Below are 21,442 nucleotides of genomic sequence, written 5' to 3'. Positions count from 1 at the left end.
TCTAACCTGCGCCCTCTGCACCACAGAGTCATGCCGGTGTTTGAAAGAACAGTACAATAACAACCAGGCGTCCCACAACGCGAATTCTGTAACCACGCGTCACACAATGTGAATTACGCAACGAGTGGGTTGTTGAGTGCTTGCAACCCATTACAAAGGGCTCTGCCATAATTCTTCATCGTCATCAGGCACAACATAAAAAAGTCCCACATAATGCCTAACAGCGTTTAGCAGGCACCACGGTTCTGCGCAGAATGATGAAAAATGGCATAGTACTGCTTGCCTACCTCACAAGAATTATGATAATTTATAGCGTAATGGCTTCCTCACAGGTGCACTTGTAATGATTTTCAAGGAAGCCCATAAGGCCCCATTATTCGTTTCCTCAGGTCTCAATGAAGTTCTTTGCAACTTTCTCTCTTTTTCTCACGTTAACATATATGAAATATAGCGTGGTAGGAGAGTCAAGTAACGACCGCGCATCACACAGTGCGAATTACGCAACTAGTGGGTCATTTAGAACTTCCAACCCATTATAAAGGGCTCAGCCATAATTCTTCATCGTCATCAGCCGTCGCATCAACAAATTACACATAATGCCTTACAAATGTGTACCTGGTACCTCACTTCTCTACCGAATGACGAAAATGGCGTAGTGGATGCTTCCCAACTTCACAAAAATTGTGGGTACCTTGCTAGTGTATTTGTACCAGTATACGCAAGATAGGTTACAACGGGATCTAGAAATGCCGCGCTTCCAGCTTTCGCTGTGACTGTGCTGCGCTTTCCGCGCAGGCCTTGTGTTTTTTTTTTTTTTTCACATTTGGTGCGATAGCCGTTACGGACACTGGCGGTGGTGGCGTCGGCGAACAACGACGTCACCAAAATCGACTGCTGTTGTGATATCATAACAGATTTCATTATAATATTATAATAATATTCGGCTTTTAACGTCCCAAAACCACGATATGATTATGATAGACGCCGTAGTGTAGGGCTCCGGAAATTTCGACCACCTGAGGTTCTTTACCGTGCACCTAAATCTAAGTACACGGGCCTCAAACATATCCGCCTCCATCGAAAATGCAGCCGCCACGGCCGGGATTCGATCCCGCGACCTTCGGATCAGCAGTCGAGCGCCATAACCACTAGACCACCGTGGCGGGGCAGATTTCATTACAAACTTTAATTATGTACTAATAGCATGTGCCACGTGTACTCCAGCACTGGTCGTGCGCGAAGAAAGCGCGAGCGAACGCTGCTTATTATAGCACATCAGCGCGCCAAAGCCCGCAGATCTCCCCAGCGTGTTAACGTGAGTGCCGACATTACCTAGGACTATAAGACACTCTAGGCATCGCAGTGGCATCGATGTGCCTGCTAAGCCCACGTCATGCATAAACAAATCAATTAAAACAAACAGGTCTATCAGCATTGCTGTACGTCTCTTAAAGTCGAACAATGGATCAAAGCCTGCTCGCTGCTGGCTGCTTTCCATTGCATCGATTCCCACAGTTCATGGAAGTAGTCAATACTGATGTTCTCACTATATTTCTAAGTATCACTTGCAGCTTTTTCTTTGATTGTGGCTAATTCTAGAGCGATTGTAAGACATACAAGGGTCACTGCTAAAAGTGATGACTGTGCATGTTTTGAGTGTTTGGAAATTTCACTGCAACTTGTTTTTCAGCAATGCAACAGCGATAATTTCTCTCATGTTTATTGCTACGCATTTCTGGAAATAGAACATATGGATCTGGCTTTTTGTTTTTGCCACATTGTAGCCCCACACAGTTTGGTCTACGCAGTTTAATGTCTTCCTGATGTCATTTGTTGTGAAACAGTTTCTCCTTCTGAAAATAAAAACACAGAAAAATGTTATTGCAAGATGTTTTTATTTACGTCTAGTATTACGGCCCTAAAGCTTCCTGAGACTTACACGTCTCCAGTGAGCTTAAGGGATAGCTCAAAAACTATAACTCGCGATACGGCTGCCAAATGGCTGGTGGCATTATTTAAAAACGTCTTCGACTGGACAGCAGCTGACATGCAGATTTCCATTACCATAACCACTCTCATTGGGGGTGATCGTGCGCCCAAGGTTTGGTGAAGTCGTGATCTGACACCCACATATATTGCCACGTAACCCGACCGACACGTTCCGTAAAATATTAAAATAATATCTGGGTTTCTACGGACCATAACCGCACTATGAACATGCGAATATGAAACACGCCGCAGGGGAGGGCTTCGGAAATTTTGACCACCTGGTGTCCCTTAACGTTCACTGATATCGCACAATACACGGGCCTCTAGCATTTTGCCTCCATCGAGAGAGAGAGAGAGAGAGAAATGTAATGCGGAAAGGCAGGGAGGTTAACCAGAAAGCATATCTGGTTTGCTACCCTGCACTGGGGAAGGGGTAAGGGGAGACAGAAAAGTAAGAAAGAGAGGAATGGGATAGGGAGGAAGCACAAACACACGCGCACACACACAGGAGTGTCACAGTCGTTCAACGAGGCGGGTCGCTCGCAGAAACTTCATCAGAACCTTCGTTGCTTTCTGGCGTGAAGCTCGGTCTTTCCGACATTCCAAGATTGATTGCTCAGGAAGCGGCTGATCGTCGAGCTGTCACTGCCGCGGCCGGGATCAAACCCGCGACTTTCGTGTCAGAAGGCGAGCACCATAATCACCCAATCGTGGGGATAGTTCCGTTGTTAGACATCACCGAACGAATCCAACAAATTAGGTCAGTGAATGCATAGGAGAAATTTAATGTTGTCCTTAACTGTAGTGTAATAGCAATGACGTATATTGGAACAAATTAACGCGGAAGAAATATCGGAACAAAGCTTTGTATTAGGGTAGACATGTCGGCAGATGTCCGATGTGCTCGCGAATGCTGCTTCCTTTCAAGCGACCTTAATTTTTTTCCTCACTTTAAAACTATTTTCTTCAAGCCGCGTGTGTACCATTTACGTATGCTGGAATGCTCTTACCTCGAGAACTCTTTACAACGTATCCCACTTGACTCTCGTCTGAAAGAAATATTGTGATACATCAATGCCATCAATTCCATGAGACCAAACAAAAAGATGTAAACAGAGTAAATGACTGATACTTAAACTAACTTCTCAATTTTGTGGCCAATATGATGATAATACATAGATATAAGTGGTATGTACACCGATGAGCGCACCCACTTAGTTATCGTAAACTTGATCACAAAAGTGGTTTCACGCCAGCTACATGACATAACCAACATCCACAGCTCTCATCGATCTATTCAGCGGCCTGTTCCCTACTTTTCCCAAGACGCGAAAGTTGCGCCAGAATAATCTCTGCGAATTCCGGCCATATATTTATTGTATCAGAAACCTTTAACCCTTTCAGTTCAAGTGACCAGCATTTGGGGCACAGAGAATATCATTGTGTAGTTTCGGTGCCTTCAGCAACATTACCAGTTCATTAACTTCTCATCCCTTCAAGCCTCCGTCTCTCAAATCTACTGTCTGATTTGCATTTGAACTCAATGGGCAATGCAAGTTAACGATTTCCACCAACGTTCCCTTTAAAACTACGTGCCATCTGAAGTCATGCAAGGCGGCGAGTGCTTTGGGAGAGAAACATTACATCCACGCGTCCGTAGCACATAGACGCAGGGAAGTTCATACGGATTTCTCGAAAAAAATTTCCCTCAGCCGAAGGAAAATTCTTAGTGGTCTGGGATTAAAACTCTACAACAAGAACCTTTTCAGGGCAGTCGCTCTACGGAATGAGCCATGTAGGAAGCAAGCAATCGGCAGTGCAAGGACTAAATAATCAGCGACTCGAAGCAGGGGAACATTTAATATGGCAGACTACTTCTGTGTATCCCATAAGGTGGGCGAAGGTCTTCCATATTTAGTCTACAGATGGGCCCATGTCGATTTCCCGTTCCTTAGCTGAGGCAAGAATGCGTGATAATTTCATACTATACAACAAGATCTAATTGCCCGATATCGTGGAGGCAAATTCCGGTATAGAAAACAAAGCGGCTACACCGCAAGAAAAAAAAAGAATTGCCCGTTGCTCTTTTTATTGAGTCCCGACTTTCCCCATATATAACTCTCTTCAATGTTACGCGCACCCTAATTATCTCTTCGAGAGTCGCGCCTTCCACAGCTCTCAGAAGAGAGTTAACGAGAGAGTTATATACGTAATAATAATATCTGGGGCTTTACGACCCAAAACCACGATATGATCATGAAGGCCGCAAAGTTATATATGTGACGACGCAGGACTCACCAAAAACAGTTACAGTTAATTTGCCGCGCTTAGGTTATACCGCGAGTTTGGTTGCATTACTTACAGGGGCCAGTCGAAGGTCGACAGGCGGGTAGACGAGGTAGACTCCTTTCCACGGACCTTTGGGCATTTGCACGACCGGCACTGGGGGAAACAGAGGAGGAAGAGGATAGGGAGGCCGTGGGAATACGTTGTTCGTTGGTTTGGTGGGCTTTGTTGGTTTTGTAGGTTTCGTTGGTTTGTTTAGACCCTTAGGTGGCGTTGGTTTGGTTGGTTTGGTGGGTTTCCCAAGATGCGCCGGTTTCGTAGGTTTCGTTGGTTTTGTGGATGGTGGCATTGGTTTGTTTAGTCCATTAGGTGGCGTTGGTTTGGTTGGTTTGGTGGGTTTCGTAGGTGGCGTTGGTTTGTTTGCTCCCGTAGGTGGCGTTGGTTTGGTAGGTTTGGTGGGTTTCCCAAGATGCGCCGGCTTCGTAGGTTTCGTTGGTTTCGTTAGTGGTGGCGTTGGCTTGTTTCCACCGTCACCCTTTTTCGCAAGCAAAGAAACCAAGAGTTTTTTCTGCGATTAGTCAGGATGGGCACTTCAGTATGATAAAACCTGCTGGATCGCACGCACAATGGGTGACTCCTGCAATGCCTATGAGCCTGACCGTCAACGCTGGTGTCCTTAGGAAATTACTGGTTTTGAGTAGTTGGTATTCTATATTAAAGTGGCGCAGATCGAAGCAGGACAAGGGACACAGAAATGTCGTTTCTGCGTCCCCTGTCCTGCTTCTCGCAGCACCACATAACCATAAACATGTTGTCCTATTCTCAACATTGCCGAATTACACTACACAGTCCAACTGGCTACCTTCCCAGCTGTGTTTTTGCCTGCAATACTTAACGGCTGCAGCCTCTTCAAAGGAACTCACAGAAATACAAGAGTTGTATGACATATACAGCGTTATCGCACGCCCCACTGCGCCTTAAAGGGCCCCTAAACAACCTCTGAAAATACTACGATCGACCGCGTTATTCTCTCCTGCCGTGTCCCGCCTTTTTTCAACTATTCGTGACGCCAGGAGTTTGTTCACGTGACGTCATGAGGAAATCAGCTCTCTATTGGTACATATCCGAGGGGAGTCAAATGTGTCCCCTACCCTGCTCCGCGATGCAGTCGAACGCCCGCTCTGCCTTTTCTCGCATGGCTATCATGAGCGATCAATTTATCTCGCATAGTTTACTTTGTTTTCGACTGCGGAAGCGGCGGTAACGAAGTGTAGCCGAAAAGCGCGAAGTCCTGATAGGTATGAAGCTTAGTTCTGACATTGTCTACGAGTTTGGTGAAGAAACAAGTGGTCAAGAGGAAATAGACCTTGTAAGCACGGTAGTGAAAGCGAGGAAGGAGCCACTCTCTCGTCTTCGAACACATAGTTGTTTAAAGGCCCCTTATACTGGGATGTTGCGCGCTGACAAGAGCGAATAGCCTTCGACCTTTTCCCCTGACACAAGTGCGTCTTCCGTAATGCTCGACTGAAACACGTTAATTCAATGGAATCTAACTACGTGTATTTTAACAACACGGGTTATGTATGCACAGAAGCATAATCAAAAAAAGAAGCACACGAGAACAACCTGATACTGGAGGCAGGCCCGTAGCCAGGGGGGCGGGGCCTAGCCCCCCCCCCCCCAACATTTTGGTGAAGTACGCGTTTTTACCAAAAATAAATATTAAATATAGGTGTTTTTCTCAAATAGTCAAAGTTTTCAGCAAGTGCCCCCCCCCCCCCCCCCAAGAAAAAAAGATTCCTGGCTACGGGCCTGACTGGAGGGCACGTCTACTTTCTAATGTAGAACTGTAGCTCTTGTTTTCGATAAGGGGAAATGCACTTGCTTCTAAATTACAGCGACGTTGGCGAGCTAGCGGCAAAGCTCACCTTTTGTCCGTAGGCGACGTCCGCTACAACAGCGAACACGATCGCTGAAAGCACATATGAAACAGCATGGATTCAGTAACTATATTTTAATGCACCACTTTAATAACGGGCGTGCCAAATGGTGACGTGCTACGTTTCTTTAGCAAGGCGGTTTAATTTAGGCGAGAATAAAGGTTAGAGAAATCGGTACCATTCCATTTTATAAGCTAGTGGTGCAGTTGCGGGCTGCGAAATGAAGCTATATGGATGGTTCCTTGTTATATACGCTGTAAGGCGGAAGAAAGCGCAAACAGTGACTAGAATAATGTTTAGTATTAACAGCCAATTTCAGACAGCTATATTCACTCTTAGCTCAAATATTTGTATATTAACCATACACCAACTTTGGAAGGAAATGTCAATTTCTATGCGTAGTTTACATGCTCTAAAACAAGATGCCTGAACTTGAAGTTTACCCTTTACCACGGAATTTCGACCACTGAGCCGAGTAGTGGAAGGCTGAGACGACTGAGCCGAGTAGTGGAAGGCTCAGTATAATCAAGCCGCGCCAATCATAGAAAGAAGGGCCAGAAAAGTTCAATACTATCGGAAAGGAATGTCATACATTTAGAGCTCTTCTTTAGTACAACTAAGGGGGGATACCCTAAGGAGTACCTAATTGACAACAGAGCTTTGTAAGCTAAATTTGTTCGTAATAAACAGTGCCATTCTACCAGATTCATCAAAGTATTATTAAATACCAAGCATTTCATTGCGTACCAAAGGCGCTTTGTCCGTTTCCATCTATCTATCTATCTATCTATCTATCTATCTATCTATCTATCTATCTATCTATCTATCTATCTATCTATCTATCTATCTATCTATCTATCTATCTATCTATCTATCTATCTATCTATCTATCTATCTATTTATCTATCTATCTATCTATCTATCTATCTATCTATCTATCTATCTATCTATCTATCTATCTATCTATCTATCTATCTATCTATCTATGTCTAAGTCCTCTCGTGGTTGTCTTCTTAACCTCGCGTATACGAAAATTGGTAGGCAGACATGATTGCATTACAAACACGATTCACATATCATCAGATGAATAACGTGAAATGCCTGTTGCGTATGTTATGAAGCCTTTCCCCTCAGTCACGTGTGGTCCCCGCAGATCAGGACCTTTATCGTGAGGGTGTGCGCCCAACCAAATCCACAGTCAATATCGGCCCAGGAATGACGAGAATAGACATTCGAAATTTTATGAGACACTTTGAGGGGCATAAACAACTGAAAGATATGCCATTTCTTATATTTAGATACTTTAAGGTGGGGTGAGACTCTGAATGTGAGTTTCAAGATTTAGCTGCAAAGCAGTGGTAATAAACGCTATGGTTATAAAATTTCCAAGGTACTTTAAAGGTAGACGCAGGTTGCATTGGAGCTCAAAATTAGTTTCAAATTGTGTTGAGCGTTTTTATTTTTGTTTTTTTTACCTATATATTTTTGTGTTAAAACTTGTTGTCTGCACAGCATTGCAATTTTGCCCAAAGGTAGCTTCACAGAAGTGGAACTAAAGTTGTGAGCGTAGAATAAAAACTAGATTTGGTATGCTTTTTACGCTTGTAAATATATGAAAACTGTCGCTTATGAATGGTTTTATACTAACAAACACAATTGCACATATTCTACTCATTCTAGTTCCACTTATGTAATTGCCACTAATTAACACATGTAAGAATTTTTGTTTGTTACGCCCGATAGTTCCCGAGAAAAAGGTACACAAACGCCGAAAATGTTGTTTTGAGAAAAACGCAGAAAACACGTAGGGTTCAGGCACATTTGCTGTCAACGTGTCAAAGCAAAAAGGGCCAGAAACTATTTTTTGAGACCGCGAGTGCCCAAGTGTGATATATATTCTGAAAGGTAACGAAATTCTCTGTCAAGTGATTGGAATATCGCAAAATTGAATTTTATGACCAAAGGAAGTCTCACCCCACCCTAGTGAGGCCGGCAAACGCTTAAAAACATGCTGCAACCCTTATCCAGCACCGATGCGGTACAGATTGTCAATAAACGTGCTACATCAACGGTTGCTGAAAATCAGCTGAGGCGGTGGAGCTTGTCAAATGCTATTGGACGTTGCAGTGTGGGCTATCCGCTTTATAGCTGTCTATTAAACTTCACATATGTACTCATGTGACAAAGCAAGCTATGGTCTAGTGTTGCTAGTCCCCGCAAGAGTACGCCAGCGAATGCTGTTTACACTTCGTTTCAATAAAACTAATGTCCTTGCTGTAAAGTGAGTGCCGACCTTACGTCGGACAATGAGCAACACTTTACACGTCAGTGCAGTGAACGTGCCTGGTAAGCCCACAAAATGCCCTCAGCTACTCAAGGCACACAAAGACGTCGATTAGCAAGCGAGGGGACAAAGCAGGCTAACGTCTCCGGGAATTTCATTAAAGATTATTATTTCTCTCCACCTCGTAACACTTGGCTCGGTGACTGCTCCGCATCAAATCGATTCCCAAAATATGTGGGATCTGCCAGAATTTTTATGAAAGTGTACGTAACATTTCAAGAATAGTTTTAAGAATGAAAAACCTTTAAATTTGAGAAAAACTTACAATCACTGAATCGAAGGAAGGAAGGAAGGAAGGAAGGAAGGAAGGAAGGAAGGAAGGAAGGAAGGAAGGAAGGAAGGAAGGAAGGAAGGAAGGAAGGAAAACGGGAGAGAGGAAAGACAAGGATGTTAACCAGTTTGGCATAACCGGTATGCTACCCTGTACAGGGGGAAGGGATGGGGGTGAGATTTGCTTTGCGTATATGCTCGTCCTGTCTGCAATGCACTTTCCTGACTCCTTTATTTCTGCATTTTACATTAAATAAATCGATGGCTTGAATTTTATCATAAATGGACCCATTCCAGCTTCGTCTTGGCGTCTAAAGGGTTGCTCTTTGTCCGACATAACGCTGCCACTGACGTCCCAGCACAGACTTCACTTTTTTTGAAACGAAGACTAAGCAGCTTCGCTGGCGTATTCCCGCGGGGATCAGCAAAGCTCAATTATAGATTGATGAGTCATAGGGTACATATAAGCGTTTGTGAGCTAAATTGAAATCGACAAATATAACAAGCGGTATGACTTTCTTGTTTAATCCACGTAAAGTGTTATATAAAGTGATCAAGGTCTGTTTTCGCTGTACTGGGTTTATGCAGATTGAGTATCACTTGTGGCACATACCCGCGTACCATGGGTCGTGATAAGCAAGTATGAGACACACGTGGCTGTGCGAATGAGTTTCGTGGCGTACGCGTCGGCATGTCATGTTATTCAAATCACGACGTGTCAGTCATGTTTCACGCACGTACATATTGTCCTGTGCCGATTTTCGCACAGCAAGTCAGAGAGACGACCACGAGAGTCCAAACGTGGGCGGCTATATAGATAGATACGTCGACAGTATGTAGGAAGGCTCAATGCACCGTTCGTTTGCTAATAAATCCTTCGCATTTATAGGTGTGGTTCTGTGAGAACACACAGGATATTGCCAGGGAAAAACATTGCAGTAAAGAACAATCGACGAGACGCGAAACATGAGCGCATTCACGATAAAGACTTACCACAGGCGACCAGCCCAACAGTTCTATGGAACCCCATATCGAGCGACCTCTCCAGCTTCGACTACTGCAATGTGTTCTTAAATAAGGTTTCGAACAAACAAGCAAAAACAAAGACTGAAGAAAATGTTGTCTAGGATCTTCGATGTTCGAAATGCGAAGTCGTCATCTTTATTTAGGATCGACGGGTTATATTTAACGCGTATATTTTGCCGTCAAAAAGGAAAGAATCGTCACCATTCAACGTGTCGTAGACTCTTAAACAAACGCCGAGATGTGACTGACGCGACAACCAACTCGCGTACGAGGTTTCTTTACCATACGCTCTTATCTTTTCATGAGCTGCGTTTTCCACCGCCGCTTTACATTCAAAGTAAAAAGTAAGATCTGTCAGCATTCATTCTGTCGTTGAGGGAATTGCGAATAACAATGAAAGACCAGTTCTACCTCTGACAATGCATAAACTACGGTGCATCTGCGAGCTGGTAGAGAATTCGCAAGAGGCGACGATATCGAGCGAAAAAAATTTCATGTAGGAGCTTCGAGAAATTTGAGCTCTTTTCAAAAACTATCAATAAGCAAAAAGTTTAAGAAAGCTTAATTTCATTGGAAAGACAAGAGAGCAAAAAAAAAAAAACACCATTGTGTACACCTATTCTTGGAAAAGAGATGGGGTGACAGCGTTCGGAGATGATGACAATTTTCCCATCTGTCTAAACTAAAGCGATATTGAGGACGCTTGTTGGTTCGTTACCGAGCTCTACTGCCCTCCCATTGTAGTCGGACGTACGACGCCTCAAGAGATTTCGAAAGCCTATATTTTGGTTTCCAGAGGAAAATAGCTTAAAATTCTATGAGTGCGTCACACAATTAAAAGAGAATGCGCCTCTCCCAGGCAGCTCAGTACACTGGTTTGATTCGTCATTCAGCTGAAAACTTGTTAAGTAATTTCGATATTAGCTAGTATGAACCCGCAAGTACCATAGTACATGGTGAATAAAAACAATGGCTTTGAGCCGTTCGACTCACAGCGCTCCTAAATCAGATGTTCTGGGGAAGATTAAAAAATATTTATGCGCAGTGACACATCTGGGCCCACATTCACAAAATGTTTTAAGCTAAATGTTTAGTAAGATAATGCGGGACATATCATTAGCGAAGCCGGCTGACCAATAGGAATATTTTATGAAAGAGAAGTTCTGCAAAATTCGGCCTCACCAAATTGAATACTGTTAAACTACACTTCTAACACTCTTTTTTCAGGCTTCATCGGTAGAAAAGTAAGATTTTTTAGACCACTTCCCGTACTTATGGCATGCATAAAAAGAAACTTTACCCTTATTTCATCCTTTATTTTTTCGGTGGCTGCCAAACTACTGGCCCCTGTCCTACTTGTCGGCACGAATCGACACAACTTTTACGAGCACTGTCTTGCTCCTTGGAAATGTGACGCCCAGTAGAGCAAACACCTAGCTTAAGTAGCGTTAGCACTGAATGTTTATGTTTACTGAATGCGTTTCCCATAACTAAAACAAATAATTGTAGGTAGGCGCGAAGAACGATTGTTCTCAACAATATTTTATCGTGCTTTTCTTTGCTATGGTGTCCCCGCCAAAAGTTCGAATCGTGCTTGAATGGCATTTGATACAATTTCCAAGAATGTTGTGAGTCTAGTAATATTTGATGTCATAATATCAATTTATTTCGGATATCTTTGAGGATTAACGCAGGCTGCTTGGCCAATCGATCCATCACCTGTAGCAGCGGAGCTGTTTTTGCCGCCGAGCATTGGTCCGTGACGAGGAAACAGAAATGATGATCATCATATAACTGCATGCGCTCTCTTCATAATCTTCTTCGCCTTCGTAAACTTCTCCTTCGCTCCCAGAACACGTGCTGCGATTTGGCCGGCTTGGGGTGCAATAACTCTGACGAGTGAGAGAACGAGTACAGAGATGGATAAAAGGAAAGAAAGAAAGAAAGAAAGAAAGAAAGAAAGAAAGAAAGAAAGAAAGAAAGAAAGAAAGAAAGAAAGAAAGAAAGAAAGAAAGAAAGAAAGAAAGAAAGAAAGAAAGAAAGAAAGAAAGGGAAATTTTTGCGAAGAAAATTTCTTGATGAGGCGGTATTCGAAACCGCATGCCCGCTACACGAAGGCGAGCATTGTAACCACTCGCCCATCCAGGCACGCTAGCAGCGCATAACATAGCCTTGTATGGTATAGTATACCAAGGAAAAAGGAAGTGAGGGTGAGGAGGAGCGAACGAAATAGATAAAGTAATACATAGAGAAAGAGAAAAAAACGAGGTAGAAATGAGCAGAGAAAAAAAGATATAAAAAACAGAGAGAAGAGCGAAAGAGCAAGAAAGAGATGAAGAAGGAAAGAGAAAAATTGAGAGAAACAAAGAAGGTCGCCCAGCTCCATGCTTCCTTCAGGCTTGGCACCACTAATGTGAAGCTGCCTTAATTTGCGTTTTTTTTCAGCGTATAAACAGCCTGTGGCAGGAACGTTGCAGATACAAGGGAAACCGCACGGACGGCCCCGGGACTTACAACTGTTGTTTACTTGAAGCAATCCCAAAATAAATAGGTTGTATAGCAACCGGCTCATGCGGAGTTCGGATACCACGTCCCGTCAATCGAAAACCACATGTAAGCACCTAATATGACTACGTCACTTTCAACCGTGTCGGGGAAAAATCGCGGACAAGGGGCGCAACACGTGTGGAAGTAATAGGATTACTAACAATGCTTGTTATCCTCAAGACAAACTGTAGCATCTGGTAGGTCACTCCGATAGGGAAATTACGTGGAAACTGCTTAATACATTCGTCAATTTTTGATGAGGTGTGTATTTTTATTCTTCAGCTGGTCGCAAAGTATTTGAGAAGCGTCTCAGAAAAGTTATGTTTTAATATGAAATATAAGCAGTCTGTGCGTGTAAGGTGCACTTGGTCACTGCAGCAAGGAGTTGCCGAGACAATTATGGTGACAAAGCGACTTGATGACATTGTTTCGGTCACTATACTGTCAGAACTTACTACAGGAAAAACGAGGCACTTAATGAGCTAGGTGGGTCAGCAGAAGTGCGATCTCACATTGGGTGTAAGAGTATCAGCACTCATTGCAAACGAATGGGCGAAACTTAAAGAGTGTAAAAATGCGGTCTCGTTTGCTACACACTGAAATTTGGAAACAGCGCTACGGCGGGACGTTGAGAGAAAGCGCTGTCTTGTTGCTTCTTTTCTGTGTTCCATTCTAGCACTGTTTTCAAATTTATGGGCGAAACTTTACTGCTTCATCTTTGATAATAAAGCTTTCGCAATGAGACTTGGCATATGTGCGGGACATCTTAAACCAATATTGTGGCCGAGGAGAGGTATTACTCTCTTTTGCGCTTGTGATTTCAGTGAATCTGTGGTCAAATGCACAACGTGACAGACCTTCGCAGATGACTTTGTCCAGTTCCTCCATAGGACAGTACACAACGGTATTATTGGCGGAAGATATAAAGTGTGCCTAATTAGATGTTGCTACGCCAGCTAAAGAAACGTAGTGCTTCGATTACCAAATAGCCCGAGAAACTCGGCATTTTCAGGAAAGCACTACCAGTATACTATATTGTGAAAGTAAACGTGCGTGGCTCTGACACTGTCGCATAAAAGTCTTTATTTATACATAGTGTCACACACGCTTATAAATACGTGCATGAATAATATGATTTCAAGTTCCTAAGGCCGCTTGAAGCTTAGTATACTTATGTTAAAAAGTCACTGCAGGGTTTCAAAGGCGGACGCTCAATACTCTTGCCTTCAAGCTCTACAAAAGGGCTCGAGTGGCGTTGTGGGCAGCTGTGCTGTGAGAACAGGCTCCCAGGATCCTTTCTGCAGTAAAGGGCCGATCATCGAGTCTGTTTCTCTCTGTTTATTAGTCCCTTATTCCCCTCTCCATGCGTAGGGTAGCAAACTAAGCGTACTCTAGTGAACCTCCCTACCTTTCCTATATGTTCTCTCTATCTATCTCTCTATGTTCAAAAAAGACCGCATCCCTCACGTTCAGTAAGAAAGTTATTGTCTACTTTTACATTTGAGAGGAGTAACTAGAGTGAGAACCCTCACTTTGTCTAGCTGGTCCTGAAATTATGGTAGGATAAAAATCTCTTTGTTTAATTTAACTGTATAAGGTTTTCAGCGAATGAAAATAAATTAATGTGACTTATGGTATTATCGTTGCAGATGGCGTATATTGTATAATGTGAGCGAAATTGTTCAGGCTAAGTTCTCTTGGCCCTTTGTTGCACATTTTCACCTAATAAAAATATCTCAAGTTTTACGACCCAGAACTACCATATGATTATGAAAGACGCCGTAGTGGAGGGCTCTGAAAATTTCGGCCATCTGGTGTTCTTTATCGGGCACTGACATCGCACAGTACACGGGCCGCTGGCATTTTGCCTCTATCGAAACACGACCGCCACGGCCGGGATCGGACCCGCGACCTTCGGTTCATCCGACGCATTTTCACCTATTCCCACTCAATATTGCTGCTACTCAAGCAATTGATCTCGAACTCTTCGTAGTTTGATGAGTTCTGAAAAGCAATTTCTGTGTGCGCTGTTTCTGCGAGAAAGCTTAAATAATGACAGACATGTACCTATGCGAATCGCCCACATGCCTTCCGGAAACACAATCGGCTCGATTCATTAGTGGGGAAAACCATTTTAAGTGGTAGCGTTAAGAGCTAATTTCGTAGAAATTCCCTTGTTGGCGTCGGCATCGGCGTCGGCGTAGGCGGCGTTGGTTTTGAGCGAAAAGTCGGCGTTGTCAGTGAGCGAAAGTTAGAGATAGATGCAAATAAGTAAGCAATAAAAATATGCAGTCTGATTGAGAATCGAGCCCATGCCCTCTGCGTGGCAACCAGGTGTTCTACCACGGAGCCACACCACTGCTACAAAAACGCTATAAGAATTTGATGTAGCGGTAGAAGTGTCCCTGACGCATGTATTATAATAATATTATGTGGGGTTTAACGTCCCAAAACCACGACATGATTATGAGAGACGCCGTAGTGGGTGGCTCCGGAAATTTAGACCACCTGGGGTTCTTTAACGTGCACCTAAATCTAAGTACACTGGCCTCAAACATTTTCGCCACCATCGAAAATGCAGCCGCCGCGGCCGGGATTCGATCCCGCGACCTTCGGGTCAGCAGTCGAGCGCCATAACCACTAGACCACCGTGGCGGGGCCGCATGTAATATTGCGTGGCAGAATCGTAGAATCGCAGCAGGCGTCAAAACATGTGAATTGCGCAACGAGTGTGGGGTTTAATGCTGCCCACCGTCGCAAAGAATGCAGCTGCGCAGGTGCGCGAAGCATCTTACGGACGCGTAGTGAGCACTTCTGAAACTGCACTTGCAGTAGGCATTCTAGGATAGTTTGAAACGGTCAGTGTCACCACGCGCACAAATGTTCCTTCCCTTGCGACGCGGTTGAAGGCGATGCACACGGGGCCCGACTACGCTGTCGCGTTCTACTCTTGAAGGCAAAGCTGAAGCGTCCTCAAAGTTTTGGGGGCGAAGCTCCTTAAAGCGGCACCCGTTCGTCCCTCGTAGTGCGTAACCAGTCGTAAAGCTAGTACCAGATCTTGTCCTCCAAGGTGGTGCCGGTGGGAGATTTCTCCTGTGCGTTGTTGAATAAAAAATTCGCAGCGTGCGCGTTAACTAAAAGCCGAATTCTTGTGTCTCTCATTCCCCATTAGCAGCCATTGGCATGTTCCAGTAGGAAACGTTAGTAGAAGTGTAAGTGTTAGCTAAAAGCCGACTTCTTCTGTCTGTCATTCCCATTAGCAGCCATTGTGTACCTCCAAGGTAGTGCCTGGTGAGATTTCTCCTGTGCGTGATTAAACAATAAAAATTTTGTTCAAAACGCCGTTGATTGATGAAATAAACCAACGAAAGACGCCAGATGTTTTCTAAAAGCAAAACGAAAAGACGCCAGATGTTTTCTAAAGCAATGGTTTTCTAAACAATGAAAATTCACAGCGTACATGTAAAATTAAAGTGAGCTGCAAGTCGTCATAACTCTCATCGAACCTTTAGTATAAACGCGCCCGATCTCACGTCGCTGATGGTGTACTGGGCAGAATTCACGGAAGATTCACGGTTTACCGATGAACCTCCGCAGCTTCGCCCACTCATCATCATTCACTCCGTGGATATGCTGTGATTTTTTTCCCGTTGCCTACGAGCGCCCTCCACTGAGGTCAAAAACACTTGCATGACCAAATGTACGTGTCTACGCAACACATGGCTACTCGTACTGCACCGAAAAGGACACTCAGGCGAAACAAATGTCGGCCTAGTACGGCAGGCTAACCCCGTCTGTGGCGAAATTATCACCATCACCGCCACCACTGATATTTGAGTTACAATGGGTTACTGAACCTGGATTGAATTGTTGTGGCCTTTTCGGGGACATTGTTGCAGCGTACAAATAGCTGCGGTTTTCTAAAACTTGTGGGCTCAGTTGAATTAATTGTCTTCCTAAAGCCGACTGTGAATCAAGCATCTTTCGAATAATCGGTCATAACCTGTTACCGCACATTGATATTTCGGCTGTCACCTTCTGCTTTACATGGGACAAATTATTAACAGCCGCTCGATCTACCCGCTACACCATAATTTACCCATATGAACAGGATATCCGAGCACTAAAAGCACTGGTGATCTTTGGGGATTCGCACAATATTTTGCGTGTTGCATATCATTGGATGTTGTACACATAATTCGGATAAAGTCCTACACAGTCGCAATCAAATCTGTTACACGTTCGCAATCACATACTAAATTTGGTGATCATATTGACAAAATGTAAATTTGTCAAAATCCGAATAGAGTAAATTTTGCGGTATATTAGTTTTAAGTGATGATTCTGTGATGAATGCTTTAGAAATAAGTACACGCGAACACCTTTAAAAATGTTTTTTTATTATTGTTCTTTTCAATTCACGCCGTATCTTTCCGGGTTGCCAACGCACATGATGTTATCTGAAGATGCGCAGGTTTCGGCGTTTCAGTGAGCCCCGTAGAGGTAATGGGGTTGCTGGAGCCGAGGACAAAAGATGATTTGCGACTGTAGACACAGGCACACGCCGTGACAACAGTAGCCAACGCCATTGGGGCAGCGTTGGGCCTGAAAATGGTAAATGCTATTGACTTTAATTGTGACGATTGCATAAAAGGCTAGTCAACTATTTTGGTACATGTATGACGTGGCGTTATCGTAAATTGCCTTCCAGACTAGTTAATATTATACTACTTACAACGTTGCTGTCATACCTCCCAGACATATGTAGACTTTTAAGTTCGTTTTACGTGCACTACTCAGTAAACTAAACAATTGCTAAAATACATTTGTTAAAGATAAGTGACAGGATAATATATTATTATTATTATTATTATTATTATTATTATTATTATTATTATTATTATTATTATTATTATTATTATTATTAGGCTTGACAATATCATTTTGTATGATTATACCATTGTTATAATTATACAACTATATTATTTACATGAAAAATACAATGTTTATTAGCGTAACAGTGGGAAGACGCTTCGTCAAAGATAAGGCGGTGCCCAAGGAAGGTACTTCTAGTGTAATCCTACTTTCTAAGTTGAGCACCTTTGCAAGTATTTTTATTCTTTGAAACAACAGAGACAAAGAATGGGAACTAACAACAGAACAAGCGCTAACTTACAACTGAAGTTTATTGCGGAAATTAAAAAGAATATAAAGACAACGTGGCGTAACGGAGCACAAACTGGCAAATATTTTTTAAAAGTCATATGAAAGCCTGCATCACATCTGTTGGTCGTGCGAACGGGACAAATAATGAAGTTTCTTTTCCGTTAAAGCCATAGACCGCACGCTCACACAATTTGTCCCTGATACAACAATATCCGCTGCCTCAGTTATGTCACGCATTACCTGGGACCCACTTCGCCCCCCCCCCCCCCCACCCGGCACTTATCGAATAGGGGTCTGCCATTTGCAATGTTACACGTGCTGCAGTGAAGGGTTGCGTGCTCAATGTTCATTTGGAGAACATTATTGCTGTGTTCACGCAAACGCCTTCTCTGAATATTGTCTTGCATTTCTGCAATAAACTTCAATCGTAAATCAGCGCTTCGTTTTTTGTGTTAGTTTCTCTTTCGTCTGTTTCTGTCGCGCGTTGTTAGACCTTGACATGTATCACCAACGTGCCCGAAGAATTGTTCTTCGAAGTTATTTTCATTCGGGTTTATTTGAATCCATGGGCAGATAATTAAAATTAATTGTTTCCCATTTTGCAAGTGTTTTTATGACATGTGCGACCATCGTGGATAACAGAACGTCAAAAATGTGGAGCATATATGGGTTGTAGTTATGAGACCCTTGAGCCACTTGAGCCACTTTTCTACCCTCTTTGTCTTTCATTGCTGCGGACGATATTTCCATTCCGCCGTTTGCTTCCCTATAATACACGTGAGCACATCACTTTTACTTATGTTAATCTCCTGTTTAAAACACAATCTCTTCATTCATCAGGGCTTGGTGCTTTGTGCTTTATGCCTAGAGGCCGCTGAATCTGAGAGCGAAGTCCGATATCTACCACACGAAGTAAGAGCAGCTGATTACCCACTCCATTTAGGCTCGGTAATGATGAACGTGCGCTGCTTGATAGTCACTCAAGGTAACAGAACAAATTACAGTCGATCTCGTGTACTGCGTTATCCAGTGTGAGCTTTTGTGAGGGCACGTGCATCAGCATCTTGGCGACAAGGCGTGTTACAAAGCTCGGAAAAAAAGAGTGAAATATTTCGTTCAGTTGTAACAGGTTGTTTAAGGGCTCTTTAGGAGATTAAATTTAACTCTCGCGTAATTTGCTCGCTGGCATTCAGACGGATTATTGGACAGGGCAGCAATACCACAGAGCTTTAGACGCGCCTGGAAGGCAATGAGGTCAATAACACTAGGAATTTCCAGGTTTAATACAGTTGACAAAGTGCAGGGCGTTGTGTGATCACGCTATGAAGAAACCTTCGTTCTTCAGTAGTAACGAATAGGTCATTGAGGATCACAATATTTTCCCTCAAGATGATCATGATTATCACGACGTGGTCTGAAAATAGAGCTGACGATACCGTAGACTTGAAGCCCGGCATCCCAGATTTGCTAAATTGATGATGGCCCAAAAAAGAGTGCATGACCGTCTTGACGCGAACACGTGGCACAAATAAGTGCCACAGTAGATTCATTAAACGTGATGGAAATATACTTCCAGGGCCATTTTTATCTATACGCCGCACTCTACAAAAATATGAACATGCGACTCATACGTTAGTACTTTTGGCAAAAGCAAACCCGCAGATAGCGCTTGTCTGTAAAATAACTCAGCGTTTTCGTGGTAATAGCACATATACTGCATTGCAATATTTTTGATTCGTTATAACGCATTGTAAGTAGTTTCAAACCGGAAATTCACAGAAAATGCAAACAAAAAATGTTGATCGCTTCATCTTACGTCGTTCACTGCGCACTTGTCGAAGTTCTTACTTCCCGCAGGGCACTTGTGTGCAGGCTGAAACATGCGGAGGAAAAAACAGATCATTTGTTGAAAACGCCAACGCAACCTCCACTTTTTGTGATGCACATCATTTTTTATACGAGGCTGCTATGTATGCCTGATGCTCGGGTGCCGCAGGGCGGGTGCTATTGATGTGCAAGTACTTAACAAGTTAGAATAACATCAATCACCACAATCACTGCGTGTGATTGTTCATGGGAGGGAAGGGGGTGGGGAGGAGATTGCGAAATGGCTCTTCTAACCACTTTACTTAAACTGGATATTGTAGTGGTGGAATCAGTGTGATTATGCCCAACGTAGGAAGCTTTTCTTTAGACAATTTATCCGCTATATGCATGTCAATAAGAACAGATATGTTCAGTGCTAGATTACATTAATTAACATTCCTGTGGTTAACCCCACCCACGCTCCTGAACTTCCCTGGCTATCTGAGTTACAAGCTATACTAACGAAATAAAAATATGTTGCCGAAGTATGGTTCATGCAGCTGTGAATCTACCATTATCCCATTAGGAATTTGATAGGATGCGTCATCGCCATAGCCTCCTATTCCGAAAATGTTTTTGCCGATCGTGTCAGCTGAAACTCAGCATTACAACATATCAATACATCTGATACTGTTATTTGGTAATATCGTTCTTACCACTGATCGCCAAAACAGGAGGCGCGAATTCACAGCACATCCATAAGTCTTGTGCTATAATTTTGCCACTGGTGCTATCGGTAGTGTAGTACATACAGACCGGCTTGTCGCTTACGCTGCTACTGCTATTGCTAATAGTAATAATTATTTCCACCAACACAACTTTATTTGAGTCAGTCAGAATAAAAGCTGCTTGATTAGGTTCACATCGTCAATAGTTATCGCACAAAACGTATGGGCAACAGCCTACAGGACACACGATGCAATAACTACGCTTGTTAGTGACTGAAACGTAGATTACATACATATCCATAACAAAGTTCACAAAGTAATTATACAATCAAGGTGAAAAAGTTATCGCATTTAAGAGAAACAAATGTCATTAAACCGCACGATGAGGAGAACTGCAGCAGTGCACTGAATGATAACTTTAAGAAAGACAAAGCTCACGGAACATACATGTATGTAGTATTGAGAAATCGTTGAACAGGGAATGCCACAAGACTCAATATTTCGACAAGAGGTCTTGTCTTTGTCATGTTGGCTACAGCGACACCGTCTTTACAAATGTTTGTCATCAACTGCTAACATGTTACTTGTGAATGCTTCAACCAGGCTTATCCTTAGCTGTATATTTACCCATGGGAAGAGGAAGTACACTGGAGATATTGGTTTTTCGCTCCAAGCTGCAGCGCATGCAGCTACTGCAAAAAAAAAACAGAGCGAGTTCTAGAGCATGATACGAAACGTAGCCTTATATTAGAGCAATGGGACATTATGTATAAAAATAAAAAGAAGAGATGTTAAGTAGTCCTAACAACTGAGAACAGCTGATAAAAGGTGGGATGTGGTGTAATTGTACAGCACGAGGTTTGTATTGTTAATCATAATGATTTTCCAGAAATTTTGCTGGAAAATAATAGTATTTCTGATTCTGATGTTAAGGGGGTCATGAACCACCTTTCTAAGTTGCCATCAAATGACCTGATTATCGGAGTTTATCGCCTCACGAATCGATGCCGCACACATTTCTCGAATCCGTGAACAACGAGCGGAGTTAAAAGGATTTGACGCACGCTTTACGCGCTTCCTCTCTTTGCTCGTCGCAGCGAGCGCACTGCAAGCTACAGCAGGAGAGATGGGACGCGATATAGAAGTTACGTCAGCAACGTCATGACCTTCAGCGCGCGCGATGAAACGCGATCGCTCTCTCCCGTTCTGATTCCTCTGCGTGAGGCTGGTTCACTGTGTAATGTTAGCAGAATATAGAGTGCTGCACCGGCACATGGTGGCACGCCTTGGCAAGAAGTGCATGTAATTCAAACGCTGCACTTCACTTCTGTTGGCTATTG

The 21,442-nt window shown here is 43.2% G+C and overlaps 2 long non-coding RNA genes and 1 other non-coding gene across 3 annotated transcripts; all 3 read right to left on the bottom strand.

Moving 5' to 3' along the window:
- Positions 1 to 1,090: 1,090 nt before the first annotated feature.
- On the bottom strand, positions 1,091 to 1,163 carry Trnas-gcu (transfer RNA serine (anticodon GCU)). Its single transcript has one exon. It is a non-coding gene; the product is annotated as a tRNA-Ser (tRNA).
- A 568-nt stretch (positions 1,164 to 1,731) lies between these two features.
- LOC119374646 (uncharacterized) lies at positions 1,732 to 4,489 on the bottom strand. The gene is made up of 3 exons (XR_005180250.2): positions 4,352 to 4,489; positions 3,000 to 3,038; positions 1,732 to 1,853 (listed from the first exon to the last, which is right to left on the bottom strand). It is a non-coding gene; the product is annotated as an uncharacterized LOC119374646 (long non-coding RNA).
- A 185-nt stretch (positions 4,490 to 4,674) lies between these two features.
- On the bottom strand, positions 4,675 to 9,864 carry LOC125756350 (uncharacterized). Its single transcript, XR_007414410.1, has 3 exons — positions 9,823 to 9,864; positions 6,204 to 6,247; positions 4,675 to 4,810 (listed from the first exon to the last, which is right to left on the bottom strand). It is a non-coding gene; the product is annotated as an uncharacterized LOC125756350 (long non-coding RNA).
- Positions 9,865 to 21,442: the final 11,578 nt, after the last annotated feature.

The sequence above is a fragment of the Rhipicephalus sanguineus genome, chromosome 11 (assembly GCF_013339695.2).
Source record: "Rhipicephalus sanguineus isolate Rsan-2018 chromosome 11, BIME_Rsan_1.4, whole genome shotgun sequence".
Lineage (NCBI taxonomy): Eukaryota > Metazoa > Arthropoda > Arachnida > Ixodida > Ixodidae > Rhipicephalus > Rhipicephalus sanguineus.
Note: the sequence above shows the minus strand (reverse complement) of the source record. Positions and strands in the feature narration are given on the sequence as shown.